The following is a 20088-nucleotide window of genomic DNA, read 5'->3' as shown; positions in this document are numbered from 1 at the left end:
TATAGCAATAGCACTCTTTAAAAATTCCGCACCTAACCTTTTTCCCTGTCAAACTTGGGTCACTGGGTAGTCTATGGTCAAACGGGTAGAGCATCTAGCTGCTGTGTAGAGGGAACTGGGTTCAAAACGAACCGATGGTCCAACTTGGGACACTGAGCATGTAAGCTCTTCAACAAACTTCTTTGATGCAAAGTTGGGTCAATGGGTATGTGGTACTCGGTAAGTGCTATTCTTCAATGACCCTGGATAGGCTCCCAGTGACCTCCAATTGCCCCTGTCACGTCATCTACTTTTACCCTGACTGTGTCTCGCTTGGCTGGCTTGTTTCCTTTTAACTAATTTGGTCTTTATCTCTCCAAATTTAAAACAATCTTAGACCTCTCTAACCTATGACCACTGCCATTTACCCTACCTAACACATCAACATTGTGCACTATGCTAGAGTCAGCACAGAGCATTTCTTGTTTCCCCATTAGGGACTTTTCCAGGTCCACTTCCTGTTATTCCGCTTCCGGAAGAAGGTATTAACAATTCGGAGGCGATTGCTTTTCGTTAGCTCTACCAATATCTCTTGTCTACTATTTCTAGAGTTGACGCCATTACGAGTCGCCCGTTCTCCCACCCAACTTCCCCCCATTTTTGCATTAAAGTCACCTATGACTACAGTACACCGAGTTTGCACCTTTCTCATTGCTAATTCGACATCCTCACAAAACTTACATTTCTCCATCATCACTGGAGGTTGGAGAGTAGGCTTGTACTACATCTGTGTAAAGATGACTGCTACCCTTTTATTAATACTGTCGTGCTGCAGCGACAGCGAACAACCGAAGTGGCAAAATGCATTGGGCAAAGCTGAGCCCCATAAACAAGTAGCACTCAATACAATGATAGCAGTAAGCACACTAATCGATCATCAAAATATGCTCTGCCGGTCAAGCGCATCAGCTTTCATACATGACTCCTCAAAGGGTCCAGCGTAATCGCTGGTGCCTTCATGCCTTCCAGAAAGTACTGCACAATTCCTATCGTGCATACAATCTGATTACACGAGGTTCAGTGACAACAGACAGAACTAGTGATAACATTAGAGAAACTTCCGATACAGAAAGGTGTGTCTTAAGCTGAGTGACAACACTGTAACTGAGATTCGCCCTTGGAAAACGTTCACCGAAGACAAACTATTTATATGCTTGTCAATAGTGTAGAATTCAATGTTGCCTGCTAAGTCCTTGTGCATCAGAAATCCTAACTCATTTTCCCTTTTATCTGAAAAACCTCTGTAGCAGAGGACATGGTCATTAGTCAGCTCAGTATAAGCTTCCTGTTTTTCAAAGCTCCTTAGGGCCAATTATATCTCAGCAATGGCTGATAATACCTCATAGAACCTCACTAAGCTAGCTTCACTGGAGAGGATTCATGTGTTAAATGTTACCAGGTTCAATTTTCAGTGACAGCCTGTCGTGATCAGGAGAATCTTCGCACCTTCTGCCACTTTGCAGGTCTGACCGCTGCCTTGGTCAGCTGCTTTGCAGCCACACTGGGTACATGCTGCTCTTCACTGAACGACTTTGACGCGAACTTGAGTCACTGTGCACATGTACTGAACCATGACCTGGGACTGCTTGCAAGGACCCCTAGGAGGCATTAAGGCCGATGTGAGGGTTTGTTTCAGCCATAGGGATTTCAATGCGGTCCACTTATAACAGTATCAAAAAGATCAATCTTACATATGGTGATCACTATATGTGGACCTCACTAAGAGAAAGGTAAAGAAAAAAAAAGAAAAACTACTAAACATGCAGTTGTACCTCCAAAGACAAACTTGCCACTTGTGCTAAAGAGAGCTATTGTAGACCATAGGCTCTGAAAAATGAAATGTTTATTTATGGCTCCAAACAGCGCGTCGAGCATTAGGCATGCTAAAACAGTCAGAAATCTGCACTTGCTTTTGCGGTAGTTTCATGTTTACAACTGCAGTGTGCATCACATCCAGCTGCTGGGCGAACATTGGCGGCAATCCTTAAGGGGAGATGCTTCAAAAATTATAGATTTTTTGTTTTCCCTCATTTCTGATAAGTTCAGTATGTCTGCTGTTTTGAAAATAAAAATCAAAGCCGAGACTCAACTGGAAATGGGTTAAAATTGTCTTTAAAGGGTACACCAAAAGCCCAAAAGTGTGCCGTCTTCTAGCATCTTGTAGCCAACAACACACGGCCGCTCAGCATTGTGGATCACACGACGAGCACGACCAAGCCTCATTTTCCCAATAACCATGGTTGCCCGGGCTGTTGTGGTGCACGAAAAAAGAAAAAAGCATGTGTTTGCCGCATTTTTCCAGCACTGCGACTTTTATTTTCAACTTTCGAATTAGGTTTTCGAATTCGAATTCGGCGTGGCGTGTACTCTGGTAGCAACTGCGTAGTTTGCGCAGTGGCAAGCACCATATTTTGCAGACGATCTGCAGATGTGACGACCTCGGTGTTTTCGTCGCCTCACGGTCGGCCTGCTGCCGCTTGCATTGCTGCTCTATCCTTCTCGCATGGCGCTCAGCAACTCGATAACGAGAAGAACCCGGTACCTGCATTGCGCGAACAGAACCCATAGCAACTGCCAGAGGAAGTCAACCCAGTGCGCTTCGTGTAGCCATAGCACCCAATGCACTTTTTATGGCAGTTCTACCGGGAAAAAAAAAGGTAGATAGGTCGCACCGTTCTATAAGATGGACCGAAGAAAAATTCAGAAAGGAACCGCGACTTATACACCAGAAAATACGGTATTAGAAAAATTGCTAAGGTTTCGGTATAGTGGCCTTCCGATGTTCAAATTTTTCACGTGTATTAAATATTAACTAGTAGAGGTAGAGGTAGAACACCCGACTTCAAATCTGAAGGTCGTAAGTTCGAATCCTGCCCCATTCCACTACATTTTCAGGCATGGAGTGGTGCCTGACACCGGCAAAGAAAAAAAAATACATATTGCCGAGAGCTTGTGGGGCTATACTAGTTCAGGTGCAACCAAACTAGGCAGGCCCACTAAGCTTCATCAAAGTCACTCCCTCACCAGAACAGGAATTGGCCTCCCTGGTGCAGTATTCGGCCACTACCTCCCTGATGAATCCGACAATTAACCCATGGCCCTCAGTCCCCAGTGGCTGCGGAGCATCTGACCAAGGCGGCGGTCAGATCTGCGACGTGGCAGAGGGTGCTAAGAATCTCTGGGTCCGGACAGGCCGCCAATGGAAACTGAACCTGGCAACGTTCAACACACGCACCCTGTCGAGTGAGGCTAGCTTAGCAGGACTATTTCAGGAATTATCAGGCATTTCCTGGGATATTATTGGCCTTAGTAAGGTTAGAATCACTGGTGGGGCTTACACAGTGCTGACTAACGGCCACGTCCTCTGCTACAAAGGTCTTCCAGATAAGAGAGAAGCCGGGGTAGGATTTCTAGTCCATAACAACATAGCGGGCAACATTGATGAATTTTACAGCATTAGTGAGAGGGTAGCAGTCGTCATAATAAAGCTGAATAGGAGGTACAAAATGAAGGTAGTACAAGCCTACGCCCCAACTTCCAGTCATGATGATGAAGAGATAGAACAGTTTTATGAAGATGTGGAATTAGCAATGAGAAAGGTGCAAACTCAGTATACTGTAGTCATGGGCGAATTCAATGCAAAAGTGGGCAAAAAGCAGGTTGGCGAGCAAGCAATTGGAAACTACAGCATCGATTCTAGGAATGCAAGAGGAGAGATGTTGGTGGAATTCGCGGAAAGGAATAGGCTCCGAATAATGAATACATTCTTCAGGAAGCGCACCAACAGGAAGTGGACCTGGAAAAACCCTAATGGAGAAACAAGGAATGAAATAGATTTCATACTCTCTGCCGATCCAAGCATAGTGCAGAATGTAGAAGTTTTAGGTAAGGTAAAGTGCAGTGACCATAAGTTAGTGAGGTCTAGGATTTCTCTCAATTTGAAAAGAGAAAGAGTGAAATTAGTCAAGAGGAAACAGGCCAACCTAGACGCAGTAAGGGTGAAAGCAGACCAATTCAGGCTGGTGCTCGCAAACAAATATGCAGCTTTAGATCAGGAAGATGAAGATTACATAGAGCTAATGAATGAAACCGTAACCAGGCTGATCTCAGAAGCAGCAATTGAAGTGGGAGGTAAGGCACCAAAGCAACCTGTAGGGAAGCTCTCCAAAGAAACAAAGGACCTAATAAAGAAACGACAAAACATGAAAGTGTCCAACTCAAGAGATCAGATAGAATTCGCTGAACTGTCAAAACTGATCAACAAGAAGAAAGTAAGGGATATTCGAAATTATAACGTGGGAAAAATTGAGGAAGCCGTAAAATATGGACGCAGCATCAAATCAGTAAGAAGAAAACTAGGCATAGGACAAGGCAAGATGTATGCACTGAAAGATAAGCATGGTAATATCATCAGCAATTTCGATGACATAGTAAAAGCAGCAGAAGAATTCTATACTGACCTGTACAGTAGCCAAAACAGCCAAGCTACTTTCATTCGAAATAGTGATGAACCGGATACAGAAGCTCCTTCTATAACTAGCGATGAAGTTAGAAGGGCCTTGAAAGACATGACCAGGGGAAAAGTGCCTGGAGAAGATGGAATAACAGTAGATTTAATCAAAGATGGAGGAGATATCATGCTTGAAAAGCTTGCAGGCCCTTTATACGCAATGCCTCACAACTTCAAGTGTACCAGAGAGCTGGAAGAACGCCAACATTATACTTATCCATAAGAAGGGAGACGTTAAAGAATTGAAGAATTACAGACCCATTAGCTTGCTTTCAGTATTGTATAAAATATTCACCAAGATAATTTCCAATAGAATCATGGCAACACTTGACTTCAGCCAACCAAGAGAACAGGCTGGCTTCAGGAAGGGATATTCTACAATGGATCATATCCATGTCATCAATCAAGTAATCGAGAAATCTGCAGAGTACAATCAACCTCTCTATATGGCTTTCATAGATTATGAAAAGGCATTTGATTCAGTAGAGATACCAGCAGTCATAGAGGCATTGCGTAATCAAGGGGTACAGGAGGCATACGTGAATATCTTAGCAAACATCTACAAGGATTCCACAGCTACCTTGGTTCTCCACAAGAAAAGTAGAAAGATACCTATCAAGAAAGGGGTGAGGCAAGGAGACACAATCTCTCCAATGCTATTCACTGCATGCTTAGAAGTATTCAAGCTCTTAGACTGGGAAGGCTTAGGAGTGAGGATCAACGGCGAATATCTAAGCAACCTTCGGCTTGCAGATGACATTGTCCTATTGAGCAACAATGGAGAGGAATTACAACAAATGATTGAGGACCATCATCGAGAAAGTGCAAGAATTGGGTTGAACATGAATATGCAGAAGACAAAGATAATGTTCAATAGCCTGGCAAGGGAACAAGAATTCAGGATCGCCAGTCAGCCTCTAGAGTCTGTAAAGGAATATGTTTATCTAGGTCAATTACTCACAGGGGACCCTGATCACGAGAAAGAAATTTACAGAAGAATAAAATTAGGTTGGAGTGCATACGGCAGGCATTGCCAAATCCTGACTGGGAGCTTACCACAGTCATTGAAAAAAATAGTGTACAATCATTGCATTCTACCGGTGCTAACATATGGGGCAGAAACTTGGAGGTTAACAAAGAAGCTCGAGAACAAGTTAAGGACCACACAAAGAGCGATGGAACGAAAAATCTTAGGAGTAACGTTAAGAGACAGGAAGAGAGCGGTGTGGATCAGAGAACAAACGGGGGTAGACAATATTCTAGTTGACATTAAGCGGAAGAAATGGAGCTGGGCAGGCCATGTAATGCGTAGGGTGGATAACCGGTGGACCATTAGGGTTACAGAATGGATACCAAGAGAAGGGAAGCGCAGTCGAGGACGGCAGAAAGTCAGGTGGGACGATGAGGTTAGGAAATTTGCAGGCGCAAGTTGGAATACGCTAGCGCAAGACAGGGGTAATTGGAGATCGCAGGGAGAGGCCTTCGTCCTGCAGTGGACATAAATATAGGCTGATGATGATGATGATTAAATATTAACAGCGAAGTTGTTTAAGCCAGCCGTAATTTGTGGTGCACAGCCGTGGTAGCCATGGCAACCTGGAAAAGGAGGAGACCGCGTGCGCATGCACACGGTCTTCTCTTGCCAGCTTTCTGCCTTCCCGACCCCTGCCTTTCTTCTCCCCGCAGCACGCTGAGCCAGGAGAAAAAAAAAAAGGTGAAAGCTTGAACTAGGCCGTGCAAAGCTCAAGACACAGCGAAGCTGGCCAATTTATATCGAGCGGCTAGCCTCCAACGCGTTCAGCGTCGGCAAGCAGCAGCGTTCTTGGCACTGTGCCAACCTTAATTAGCTTAATAAAAATAACAGCGACAATACACAATATCGCAGGACATGGTGGGTGTGGTTGGAGGAGAGGGGACAAGCATATATGACGTGGGAACATCATGTTGACCTGTGCCGTGTTTATATCAGCCGGACCCACTTTGTCATAAGGCCTGTTTACAAAAGGTAAAGGGGAACTTCAGGCATTTAACTGCGAAAAAAAAGAGATAGTTTAACGAAAGATTCATAAAAACACCACGTTATAAACACAGAATGAGAAATGGGTTGCTGTAGTAACGGAAGTGAGATAGAACTTTATCAACGATGCATTTTGACCTCCCAAGTTACTACAATGTTAACAAGCAAGAGTGCAAGCCCTAAGCTTTTGGTGGAAAGACTGCTGGTGCCTTGTTCAGAAAATTACAGTGTGAACTTGTGTGAAGAAAAAATGTGCAGAGACCATAGACGATGATGGTCAATGCAAGCAAATAGCCCAAACAAATGAACGAGCAGGTGAAAAAACAAAAGAAGAAGTGAATGAAAGAACGAAAGAGAGTGAACAAATGTTCCCTTGCTGAGTCCGACCTCCAACAAACAAGGAAAACGGTAGAAAGAGCCAAAGAATGATATTCACTTCAGAAGATGTAATCGCAGCCACACGTCCATGCCAGAATGAAATGCAAAGTACACCACACTGCCACACATAAAGCCCAGAGCAAGTGGCAAAGTTGCAATAATGTACCACCATACGAACAATGTACCAACAGTTCCCGATCATAACTCAACAAACACTACTGACAAACACACTGAACACTCAAGCATACCTCAAACACTCTACAAACACAAGCATACCCGCAGAGCTATTTCTGATATTATTGAAACCATTTGGGCTATTGTTAGGCCGACTGGCATTCCCTGTGTACGAGACATAACCTTAACTAGCACCTTAGCCACCATTCACAGGCATTGCTCGTGGCGCAGCAACCGCATCGTACAAATAGACACAGTCTTATGACAATGAGCCATTGAGGACGCAACCGGCAAATGATAGTGCCCCTGACGCAAAATACGTTGGTAAGCAACAGTAGTCCCACAGGGAAATTGCTCACAGCTGAGGACGATCGTTGGTAGTTCGCAACACAATTATTACTCTACGACTTATTGTCTCGGGACAGCTGGAAACGAAGTTTTCTGCATCTTTCGCAATGGCATCGGGCATCAACTGCAATACAATATTATAAGTGTTTTGGCCTCGACAGTTTTATATGCGGTGATACGGTGTCATAAATCATCAAACCACCATTATTGAATCGTCCTTGACTGCAGCAGCTCAAGTTAGAAGCAACAGCACGCCTTGAGCGAATTGATATACATACCAGATTCTGTACTGAGCCAACCAGCAGCAATCAGCAGGCCTTGCGGGTATTTGTTGTCAATGCAAGTTATAGGCTAGATCTTGATAGGCACAACTACAGTGCCCTAGAAGGGCGCAGTGGGCTGACTCGCCGGCGGAGGCTAAGCGGAACACCGTAGCGGCATAGAATGAAGAACCAAAGCGGTGCGAGCGGTGGCGAAGGCTGGGCCTAGTGGCCGAACGACGCTCTCCCTCTGGGGTGCCACGTGTGGAAAAATTGTGCGAGGGCGCTGCGAGCGAAGTGGGTTGGGGTGGAGACGCGCCCCGCGGCATATTCAACGTACTTTCTCTGCGGGCGCCGAGGCCGATTGCGAATAGTACGGTGTTAAAATAGTGCTTTATTTCAACTGCAAATCTATGTTTACATCATTTTGCCAACCATATATATCCGAGGCATGGCTTATACAGGATGACGTCTTCAGTTTTGCTGTCGTTGTCAAGCGCGTCGTCTGCTAGCGAGCGCGCGGTAGTTGCGCGGACGCTGGCGCACGCTCAGTTTATCTCGCAGAACGCCTGTGCAGTACATTTTTTTAATGTTTTAGCTGCTTCCGTGCACCCATGACTCTTGACGGCCCATACCAAATGTAGTCTTAGCCAGGTGAAGCGCTGTCTTTAACACTGTCTTCTAAAGTAACCGGTAATAAGGCTCATATCTGCAACGAGAATCTACGTAAGAAAATTTTATCGATATTGTGTCATTTTACGCGCGCTTCTTGTTGGTGGAATATTGATCAGGGACAATGATCGAGGAAAACAATATTAGAGTGAAATAAACCAGATTTAGTAACTGCGTGGCGCGAAGAATGACCAATATGCGTTTCTAGGTAACTAAAGCAAAGGGTGCATAGACATATTGTCACGTAGTAGAGACGCTGAAGTAAACAGTCGTAAAACTGAGTATGACGAAGCTGGTTGTTTATTGGGCGAACCTGTGCCCACAAAAGCAAGCTACACTCAAAGTACAACGATAGCGGCGAACACAGTCGGCGATCGTCGAAATCTGATCAGCGGCGAAACGCGTCGGCTTTTATACCTGAGTCATCGAAGGTTCTAGATTAATCCCTGATGCCCGCGTGTCTTCCAGAAAGTTCTAGACAATTCGCGTCGGTCACACAATCAGATAACATAAGCGTCGGTGAAAACAGGCAACGGAAAGAAGCATCGATAACGTTCTAGAAACCTCCGACACAGGCGCGTCCTGCGCCGAGCGATTACGTTTAACATTTGTTAACCGGTAGAAAGCGGCCACCGGTGAAAGATAAACATGTATACGTGTCAATACCCTCCCCTTAAAAAGCATCGTCCCGATGCTACAAACAAATGTGAAAGCGAAAACAAAACCACGCGTAATAAAGAAAAAAAAATAAAGTAACAAAGTACCCAAGTTCGTCAGCGGGCGTAGAAAGGCTTAAGACGCACCACGTGGATGACTTCGGGCCGTCCGCGGCGCCGCTGTGATTGCGAAATGCCGTCTGGCACGACCTCATAGTCCAGTGCGCCAATCCGTGGGATAATCTTGTAGGGTCCGAAATAGCGTCGTAGCAATTTCTCGCTAAGTCCTCGCCGGCGTATCGGAGTCCAGACCCAAACACGGTCGCCGGGCTGGTACTCGACGTTGCGTCGTCGAAGTTTGTAGTGTCGGCTGTCGGTCCTCTGCTGGTTCTTGATGCGCAAGCGGGCGAGCTGTCGACCTTCTTCGGCACGCTGCAAATAGGTGGCAACGTCGAGATTTTCTTCGTCGGTGACGTCCGGTAGCATGGCGTCAAGCGTCGTTGCCGGGTTCCTTCCGTAGACCAGACTGAACGGCGCCATGTGCGTCGTTTCTTGCATGGCCGTGTTGTGTGCGAAGGTCACGTACGGAAGGATGGCATCCCACGTCTTGTGTTCGACGTCGACGTACATTTCCAGCATGTCGGCGATGGTCTTATTTAGGCGCTCGGTGAGGCCATTCGTCTGCGGGTGGTAGGCGGTGGTCCGGCGATGGCTTGTCTGGCTGTACCTCAGGATGGCTTGAGTTAGTTCTGCCGTAAAGGCCGTACCTCTGTCGGTGATGAGGACTTCTAGGGTACCGTGACGCAGGAGGAAGTTCTCAACGAAGAATCGGGCTACCTCGGCGGCACTGCCTTTGGGCAAGGCTTTTGTTTCCGCGTAGCGGGTGAGGTAGTCCGTAGCTACGACGATCCATTTATTCCCGGACGTCGACGTCGGAAAAGGCCCCAGTAAGTCCATCCCGATCTGCTGGAACGGTCGGCGAGGTGGCTCGATCGGCTGTAGAAGTCCGGCTGGCCTTGTCGGCGGTGTTTTGCGTCGCTGACAGTCTCGGCATGTCCTTACGTAATGGGCGACGTCGGCAGAGAGGCGAGGCCAGTAGTATTTTTCTTGTATCCTCGCGAGCGTGCGGGAAAAACCGAGGTGTCCAGCCGTTGGGTCGTCATGGAGAGCTTGCAGAACCTCTGGACGCAATGCTGAGGGTACCACGAGGAGGTAGTTGGCTCGGAAAGGCGAGAAGTTCTTATTTAGAAGAATGTCGTTTTGCAACAAAAACGACGCCAATCCTCGCCTGAACACCTTCGGCCCAATGACGGTCTTGCCTTCCAGGTAGTCTACAAAGCTCCTTAGTTCCGGGTCGGCTCGCTGTTGTTCGGCGAATTCACCGGCACTGATGGGTCCCAAGAAAGTGTCGTCATCCGGGTCGTCCTGTGGCGGCGGTTCGACGGGGGCGCGAGACAAGCAGTCGGCGTCAGAGTGCTTTCGCCCGGACTTGTAAACGACGGTGATGTCGAATGCTTGAAGTCTCAGACTCCATCGTGCGAGGCGACCTGAAGAATCCTTTAAGTTAGCTAGCCAACACAAGGCGTGGTGGTCGCTCACAACTTTAAAGAGCCTGCCATAGAGGTAGGGGCGAAACTTTGATGTAGCCCAGATGATGGCGAGGCACTCCTTTTCTGTTGTGGAATAATTTGCTTCCGCCTTCGATAGCGACCGGCTAGCGTAACTTACAACCCTTTCTAGTCCGTCAGTCCTCTGCACAAGAACGGCACCGAGTCCTACGCTGCTTGCGTCGGTGTGGACTTCGGTATCGGCGTTTTCGTCGAAATGCGCAAGTATTGGTGGCGATTGCAGGCGTCGCTTCAGTTCATCAAATGCTTCGACTTGCGGCATCTCCCACTTGAACTCGACGTCGGCCTTCGTGAGATACGTCAGTGGCTCAGCGATCCGTGAAAAATTCTTGACGAAGCGCCTGTAATAGGCGTACAGTCCAAGAAATCTACGCACTGCCTTCTTGTCAGCGGGCGGAGGAAAGTTGGAGATGGCCGCAGTTTTCGGAGGGTCGGGGCGCACTCCAGACTTGTTGATTACGTGGCCCAAAAACAAGAGCTCCTCATATGCGAAGCGGCACTTTTCTGGCTTTAACGTGAGTCCGGAGCTTTTGATTCCTTGAAGAACTGTTTCAAGGCGCCGCAGGTGTTCTTCGAAGCTTGAGGCAAACACAACGACATCGTCCAAATAGACGAGGCAAGTCTGCCACTTCAAGCCTGCTAGTACTGTATCCATGGGCTCTATTCTGGACACGCATGGCGGCTGCACGGCCGCCATTATCCGCCATTATCCGCCATCTTGGCTTTCTCATTGGCTGTCCAGAGGTCACGTGCTTTGAAGTTTGTGCCGGGAAACGGAAGTTTTGCAAAATGCAATTTTGCATTTTTGTCAGAATGACGAAACGTGACGTGAGCTGCAAGTTTTATCGACTAATACTTTTTTGTGGTCCTTGGCACCTATATTGCGACTTTAGCGCTTTAAAAAGAAAGTGGACGGTAGCGTGCAGAAGCCCGTGGAATGCATCTGCAATTTCGCGAATATGTGGTGGCGTTCAAACATAGCCGGCATGTCAGCTTGTTCATTGGCTGAAAGAATATCCCGTGAGGAGCGTCACAGGAAGGGCGGTTTCGTAAACGTCAATTTGACGTTGCGTGACGTTGCGCTGGGCCGCCATTTCAGAGATTTTCCGCCATAATTTGTGGTGCGACGAGCCGCACGAATTATGGTAATGAGCGGCCATATGCAGTGTCAGTCGTGAGGCATGCGTATCGCCGCATTTTCCCTGTCATTTGGGGCCATGAAAATTTTTTGTTCATAACGTGTGCTCATAGCATTTGCATCGCTCTCGGGTGGTGTTGGCATTTGTGTTTTGAACAATCATTTCTATTAAAAACACGTTTATTTGAAATACTATTGGTTGAAACTAGCAAACTTCTTGCGACTTTTTTGTACTTTTCGCTACTGCGTTTGTATTGTAATCAATATTAATGTCATTTCGCGTCATCAAAGGCCATGACAACGGCGAATTTTTAATTTATAAAAAGAAATGTACGCAATGCGGCGTCTTGAAGTTTCCTCTCGCGGTGCCAGTAAGCAGCGAAGTGAACAAGAGATGGCAGTGCCGGTGCTTGCGTCGCGCAAGCGGATACATGTGGCGCGCGCAACGCTATCGATGATATTCGGCCGCTTCTGGGCCAGACGAGTCGGGCTGAGTCACTTGCGTTTCACCAGATAGCGATAACGCGGCCTAGAGCGTGCGCTCATCATCACTGGTAGGTCGCGTATGTTGCCTCAAGCTAGAAAGCAAGCGCGTGGGCGCCAATATACGATGACTCATTCGGTTTCCCGAGGACACGCATCCTAGCTAATGAAGCAGACGATGCTTGTGCGCATGCAGACGACGGAAGCGAGAAACGATTTGGATGGGATAATCGTACGCTTTGAGCTAGCTGCTTTATTTTTACTGGGGAGGAAAACTATTTTGCGTTATCAAGAACGCTAGCTTTAATGCGTACATTACAGTTTCTTAGGTGAAACGTCAAATTTGCGTCACGTTACGAAAGCAAAACGGGGCTATCGGCGCCATTTTGTAAGCGTCGCGCGTACGTCACGCTTCGAAGAAAATGGCGGAATGTCCAGAATAGCGGCTCATGACGCGTTGGAAAGTCGCAGGTGCCGAGCAAAGACCAAACGACATGACCTTGAACTCGAACAGTCCGTCTGGTGTTATAAAGGCAGTCTTCTCCCGGTCCCTCTCGTCGACTTCGATTTGCCAGTAGCCGGTTTTGAGGTCCATCGACGAAAAATACTTTGCGTTGTAGAGTCGATCCAAGGCGTCGTCCATCGGTGGGAGGGGGTATACGTCCTTCTTCGTGATCTTGTTGAGGCGACGATAATCGACGCAGAAACGTAGGGTTCCATCCTTCTTCTTCACTAACACCCCGGGGGACGCCCACGGACTCTTCGACGGCTGGATGATGTCGTCGCGTAGCATTTCGTCGACTTGTTGCCTTATGGCCTCGCGTTCGCGCGCCGAAACTCGGTACGGGCTCTGACGGAGTGGGCGGACATTTTCGTCGGTTATGATGCGGTGCTTGGCGACAGGGGTTTGTCGAACTTTCGACGACGACGAGAAGCAGTCCTTGTATTGCAGGAGCAGAGCTTTTAGTTGTTCTTTCTTATGCCTGGGAAGGTTCTGATTGACGTCGAAAGTTGGTTCAGGTACTATAGTCGTCGTTGCAGGTGCACTGGAATCCGTGAAGGCGAAAACACTGCTGGCTTGTACTATTTCGTCGATGTAGGCGACCGTGGTGCATTTGTTAATGTGCTTATATTCGGGGCTGAAGTTGGTGAGCATCACCGTTGCTTTCCCTGCACGTAGCTCAGCTATGCCTCTAGCGACGCAAATTTTACGGTCGAGCAGTAAGTGATGATCGCCCTCGATGACGCCTTCCATGTCTGCAGGCACTTCGGTACCGACGGAAATCATTACGCTGGAGCGTGGCGGAACGGTGACTTGTTCTTCAAGCACATTCAAGGCATGGTAACTTATGCTTGTATCCGGTGGTATCGCGTTGTGCGTTGAAAGCGTTATCGACTTGGACCTTAAGTCGACGACTGCACCGTGTTGATTTAGAAAGTCCATGCCTAGGATGACATCCCTCGAGCAGTGCTGCAGGATTACGAAGCTCGCCGGGTAAGTGCGGTTGTCTACCGTGACTCACGCTGTGCAGATTCCAGTCGGCGTTATTAGGTGGCCTCCAGCTGTCCGGATATCGGGTCCTTGCCAGGCTGTTTTCACCTTCTTCAACTTGGCGGCGAACGGGCCACTGAAGACGGAATAGTCGGCTCCAGTGTCGACGAGAGCGGTGACGTTATGACCATCGATTAGCACGTCTAATTCGGTAGACCGTCGTCTGGCGTTGCGGTTAAGTCGTGGCGTCGGATCACGGCTGCGTCGGCTTGCTCCGCTGCTGCTACGTCGCAGTCGGCAGGTCTTCTTGCGGCGGCGAAGTGTTGTCGTCAAGGCTCTTGCCAGGCGGCGTGCTGATAATTCGTCGTGAAGATTCGCGAATCTTCTTCGTCGGCGGCGGAGGATCTTCGGAATTGCGTCGTACAGCAACCACACCTCCATCGGTTGCTGTGTTTAGTTTCCCGGATAGGGGCTCACGGACCGGCCCCGGGCTGGGCCAGTGTATGGTCGGCGCTGCGGCGACCGGTAACGTCCTGGTGACGGCGAGCGTGAGGGTCGTCGTGGTTGCCACTGGGCTCCGGCGAGGTAGTCAGCGATGTCGCGTGGTCGCTCGCCAAGCTGTCGTCGTGGCGCGTTGACGGCGAACCCTCGTAGGCCCATCTCTCGGTGTGGGCATCGGCGGTAACATGGCCGGCTTCCCCGCAGTGATAGCAGAGCGGGCGGTGGTCGGGGGCGCGCCAAATGTCCGTCTTCCTCTGGTAGCTGCGCTGGGCGACGGGCGGGCGTGCTGGCGGTGGCGGTGGACGACTGCACTGCGGCGTTACGGGGCCCTGGCGCGAGCGCGGAGGGGGGCCTTGACGACGGGCGACGGCAGCGTAGGTCATCGCTTGCGGCTGTGCTTGAGGCGATGCCGGAACTTCTGGCACTTCCAGTGACCGCTGAATCTCATCTTTAACTATGTCAGCGATCGAAGTCACCTGAGGCTGCGACCTTGGGAATAATTTCTGCAGCTCTTCCCGTACAACCGCTCTGATCGTCTCGCGCAGGTCGTCGGCGCCTAGCGCTTGAGCTTCGGCGTAGTTTGTCAATGCACGGCGGTTGTATTGCCTGGCTCGCATTTCAAGCGTCTTCTCGATCGTTGTGGCCTCCGAAACAAATTCTGCCACAGTCGCATCAATCCGGTGAATAGATGCTCTTTGACGCCCCGCATCAAGAACCGAACTTTCTTTTCCTCAGACATATCGGGGTCGGCGTGGCGGAAGAGGCGAGTCATCTCCTCCGTCAAGATCGCGATGTTCTCGTTCGGCAATCGCACTCTGGTTTCTAATAAAACTTCGGCCCTTTCCTTTCGCACGGCATTCGTGAAGGTCCTCACGAAGTTCTCACGAAATAGGTCCCACGTCACCAGGGTGGTCTCTCTGTTCTCAAACCAGGTCCGAGCAGCGTCATCCAATGAAAAATAAACATGGCGCAGCTTGTCGTCGTCGGTCCATTTGTTGAACGTCGCGGTCCTCTCATATGTCTCCAGCCAGGTTTCAGGGTCTTCAGCCGATGATCCACGAAAGGTCGGTGGCTCCCGAGGTTGTTGCAGCAGGATGGGGGACGCTGGTGCTGCCATTCTTGTCGTTGACTTGGCCTTGATTGCTGTGGCCTTTTCGGGAAGAAGTCCGTACTCCGGCAGAAGTCCTTGCTGCCTACGGCTAGCTTGCTGGTCCTTGACGACGTTGGCGTTGTCCTCTGGCTTCGGGCTTGGATCGCGGCTTTGCGGGGGCGTTCGCTGCATGAACGCACTAGCACCTCTACCAGATGTCACGTAGTAGTGACGCTGAAGTAAACAGTCGTAAAACTGTGTATGACGAAACTCGTTGTTTATTGGGCGAACCTGTGCCCACAAAAGCAAGCTACACTCAAAGCACAACGATAGCGGCGAACACAGTCGGCGATCGTCGAAATCTGATCAGCGGCGAAACGCGTCGGCTTTTATACCTGAGTCATCGAAGGTTCTAGATTAATCCCTGATGCCCGCGTGTCTTCCAGAAAGTTCTAGACAATTCGCGTCGGTCACACAATCAGATAACATAAGCGTCGGTGAAAACAGGCAACGGAAAGAAGCATCGATAACGTTCTAGAAACCTCCGACACAGGTGCGTCCTGCGCCGAGCGATAACGTTTAACATTTGTTATCCGGTGGAAGCGGCCACCGGTGAAACATAAACATGTATACGTGTCAATATATATTCACGATATATATGTAAGGGAAAGAATATCAAATATCATAAATCCCCTAATTGAAAAAGTGAGATCTCCCGACCGGAATAAACACACGTGTTTGCAGTAATAAACGCACTTATTAGTGAATTTACTGAACATAAAACTCTCATTCGCAGAAATAGTATTCATAGCAGATATATATTTATATATATACACAACATACATATATACAGGGTGGCCCAACTATCATACAGCAAGATTTTAAAATATGCAAATGTAACGTAGCTGGACAGAAGATACTCACAGCTGCAGATCTACTCAGAGTATTTTTTGAATTACGCCTAATTAGATAATTAGTCGTAATTAATTCATCAATTTCATTCTGAATTATGATAATTAGATGTTAAGTGTCAATGAAAAAATTGTAGATCAAAATGAGAAACTACCGATACAACTTTCTGGTGCTCAATAGGTGCTACATAAAAGTTTTTCCGAGCGTGAAAGAAGCCGAGGTGGTGGCGTAGAGCAGAGGTAGAACACCCGACCTCTAATCTGAAGGTCGTAAGTTCGAATCCTACTCCAGTCCACTACATTTTCAGGCATGGAGTGGTGCCTGACACCGGCAAAAAAAAAAAAAAACATATTGCAGAGAGCTAGTGGGGCTATACAAGTTCAGGTGCAACCAAACTAGGCAGGCCCACTTAAGCTTCATCAAAGTCACTCCCTCACCAGAACAGGAATTAGCCTCCCTGGTGCAGTATTCGGCCACTACCTCCCTCATGACTCCGACAATTAACCCATGGCCCTCAGGCCCCAGTGGCTGCGGAGCATCTGACCAAGGCGGCGGTCAGATCTGCGACGTGGCAGAGGGTGCTAAGAATCTCTGGGTCCGGACAGGCCGCCAAGGGAAACTGAACCTGGCAACGTTCAACACGCGCACCCTCTCGAGTGAGGCTAGCTTAGCAGGACTATTTCAGGAATTATCAGGCATTCCCTGGGATATTATTGGCCTTAGTAAGGTTAGAATAACTGGTGGGGCTTACACAGTGCTGACTAACGGCCACGTCCTCTGCTACAAAGGTCTTCCAGATAAGAGAGAATCCGGGGTAGGACTTCTAGTCCATAACAACATAGCGGGCAACATTGATGAATTCTACAGCATTAATGAGAGGGTAGCAGTCGTTGTAATAAAGCTGAATAAGAGGTACAAAATGAAGGTAGTACAAGCATACGCCCCAACCTCCAGTCACGATGATGAAGAAATAAAACAGTTTTATGAAGATGTTGAATTAGCAATGAGAAAGGTGCAAACTCAGTATACTGTAGTCATGGGCGACTTCAATGCAAAAGTGGGGAAAAAAGAAGGTTGGTGAGCAAGCAATTGGAAACTACGCCATCGATTCTAGGAATGCAAGAGGAGAGATGTTGGTAGAATTCGCGGAAAGGAATAGGCTCCGAATAATGAATACATTCTTCAGGAAGCGCAGCAACAGGAAGTGGACCTGGAAAAGCCCTAATGGAGAAAGAAGGAATGAAATACATTTCATACTCTCTGCCAATCCTAGCATAGTGCAGAATGTAGAGTTGTTAGGTAAGGTAAAGTGCAGTGACCATAGGTTAGTGACCATAGCATTTCTCTCAATTTGAAGAGAGAAAGAGTGAAATTAGTGAAGAGAAAACAGGCCAACCTAGATGCAGTAAGGGTAAAAGCAGACCAATTCAGGCTGGCGCTCGCAAACAAATATGCAGCCTTAGAACAGGAAGAAGATAACATATAGGTAATTAATGAAACCGTAACTAGGTTGGTCTCAGAAGCAGCAATTGAGGTGGGAGGTAAGGCACCAAGGCAACCAGTAGGTAAGCTCTCCCAAGAAACAAAGAACCTAATAAAGAAACGACAAAACATGAAAGTGTCCAACTCAAGAGATCAGATAGAATTCGCTGAACTGTCAAAACTGATCAACAAGAAGAAAGTAAGGGATATTCGAAATTATAACGTGGGAAAAATTAAGGAAGCCGTAAAATATGGACGCAGCATCAAATCAGTAAGAAGAAAACTAGGCATAGGACAAGGCAAGATGTATGCGCTGAAAATAAGCATGGTAATATCATCAGCAATTTCGATGACATAGTAAAAGCAGCAGAAGAATTCTATACTGACCTGTACAGTAGCCAAAACAGCCAAGCTTCTTCCATTCGAAATAGTGATGAACCGGATACAGAAGCTCCTTCTATAACTAGCGATGAAGTTAGAAGTTAGGTAGTCGTCGAAATCGTCATCATCAGTGCCGTTGCTCTGAGAGGGAAGAAGAGATAAGCAGTACGTTGCCAGCTGTAATGTCTGCCAACGCCACAAACAACAGACTATGGCTCCTGCAGGAACTCTGCAACTCGGATCGGCTGTTTTGGACTGTCCCATGTCTTCTACCCTTTTCACTGTATATAAATCCATTCTTCATCCGTAACAACATGATGAACCTGCTGGTGTCTATGCCGATAAGGAATAGTGTTCTCAAATACCTCGCGCACCCGGCATATTGTGTTTTCTCCAAGAGGTCAAACAAGAACTAGTCCAGGCTGACCAAACTCTTTTTAAACAACTCCACCTCGAATTTGCATTTACAAAAAAGCTAAAGCACTTAGTATTTGGTATCCCAAGAGTTCCTTTGATGGTCACATTTATCACATTAAATAGCAAGATGGTCTTTGATGATTTCCAAGTACAGTATGCTGTTATACATTTCGGTCACTATGGCTCCAAGATGACCATTCCCCGAGTGTTTGAGAGCCATCACCTGTTAACTGTGAGCACAACATGCGACTTACTACACAGCTGTCAAAACAGAAATTGGTGCAAGGCATTGAAGATAATTTCATCTTGACATTGGTTGAACTACATTCTGCCATTGTGCACTAGGATAGATATGCATAGTAACGCAACAAAACGTTTTTATACCCACTTTCAGAGTAAAGGTACCAATAGTTTTTTATAGTCCTGACATAATTTTTGGTGAGTCTCTCCAAGTCTGAATATTCATTCAGCAACTTTTTATATCAAATTAATCTTCAAGAATATTTGGAACCCATAAATATTCTAAGACATGTAAGGCCTTGAAAATGTGGTTTTCAAGTTTTTTTTTTTTTAAGGCTTTTCAAGGTATTCAAACATTCGTGCGAACTATGTATCAGAGAAAGATGGAACAGCAGTGGTGACAAAATTACTAGTGTCTTAGATGAAACAATGTAGGAATGAAAAAAAAAATGAAAACAATACACATGGAACTTAAGAACTGGCTCACATATTAAATTGGTTAGGAATAAGTCATAGCAAAGGCACTCAATGGCAATAAGAAATAAAACTTGCCGGTGCCATCACTGATATTCTATTGCAGCAACAAAGAGTATAAAATGCTAAGGAGACTATAAAAGTAAGAGAGAAAAAGATTATGTTTATTAAGAAATGGTTGCAAGAGAGGTTATCATAATAAGTGCAAACAAAAGAAAACATGCAAACAACATTAGAAAATGCACTCATCTAGCACAGTGATTCGGTACAGCCCTCCTGAAAAAACAGCGTCAATTCTTAGTGAAGGCAGGCCATTCAGCTACTGTAAAAGAATGCTTCCATAAGTGAAGACAATCACATGGCTCAGAGAAATAAAAAAAGATCCCAAATGAAGACTTATACATACAAAAGGCAATAAAAATGAGGGGTGAATAGAACAGATCACATCTTTTCATGCCCACACAACATAAACTGGAGGTACCAGTCACACACATGAAAGAAAATTCCCCAAAGGTGCACGCAATAAACAAAAGCTATTATACATCCTGCAAATCCTATACAGTGAGGTTGCGAATATAGCACTCCTTCTCTACTAGTGATAAAAATGTAGGCAGAGAAAGTAGGGAACAAAAGTGTAGCCAATAATGAACCTCTCACACCAGCCGCAAGGCACAATACTAAATGCACAGCCTCTTTCAATAGAAATACGGTCACTCTGTTACTGATGGAAGATGAATATGAAATGTCTTGTTCGCCTCCTGCTGCGGTGGTCTAAATGTTAAAAAGTACTATACTC

General features: G+C 47.0%; 1 protein-coding gene across 1 annotated transcript in view; it reads right to left on the bottom strand.

The window, feature by feature from the left end:
• The window catches only part of LOC119453719 (gastrula zinc finger protein XlCGF8.2DB-like), a 489906-nt gene that overhangs the window by 439436 nt on the left and 30382 nt on the right, over nucleotides 1-20088 (bottom strand). The window lies entirely within an intron of this gene.

This window comes from Dermacentor silvarum, chromosome 5 (assembly GCF_013339745.2).
Source record: "Dermacentor silvarum isolate Dsil-2018 chromosome 5, BIME_Dsil_1.4, whole genome shotgun sequence".
Taxonomy (NCBI): domain Eukaryota; kingdom Metazoa; phylum Arthropoda; class Arachnida; order Ixodida; family Ixodidae; genus Dermacentor; species Dermacentor silvarum.
The sequence above is the reverse complement of the archived record's forward strand: the minus strand, read 5'-3'. Positions and strand labels throughout refer to the sequence as shown.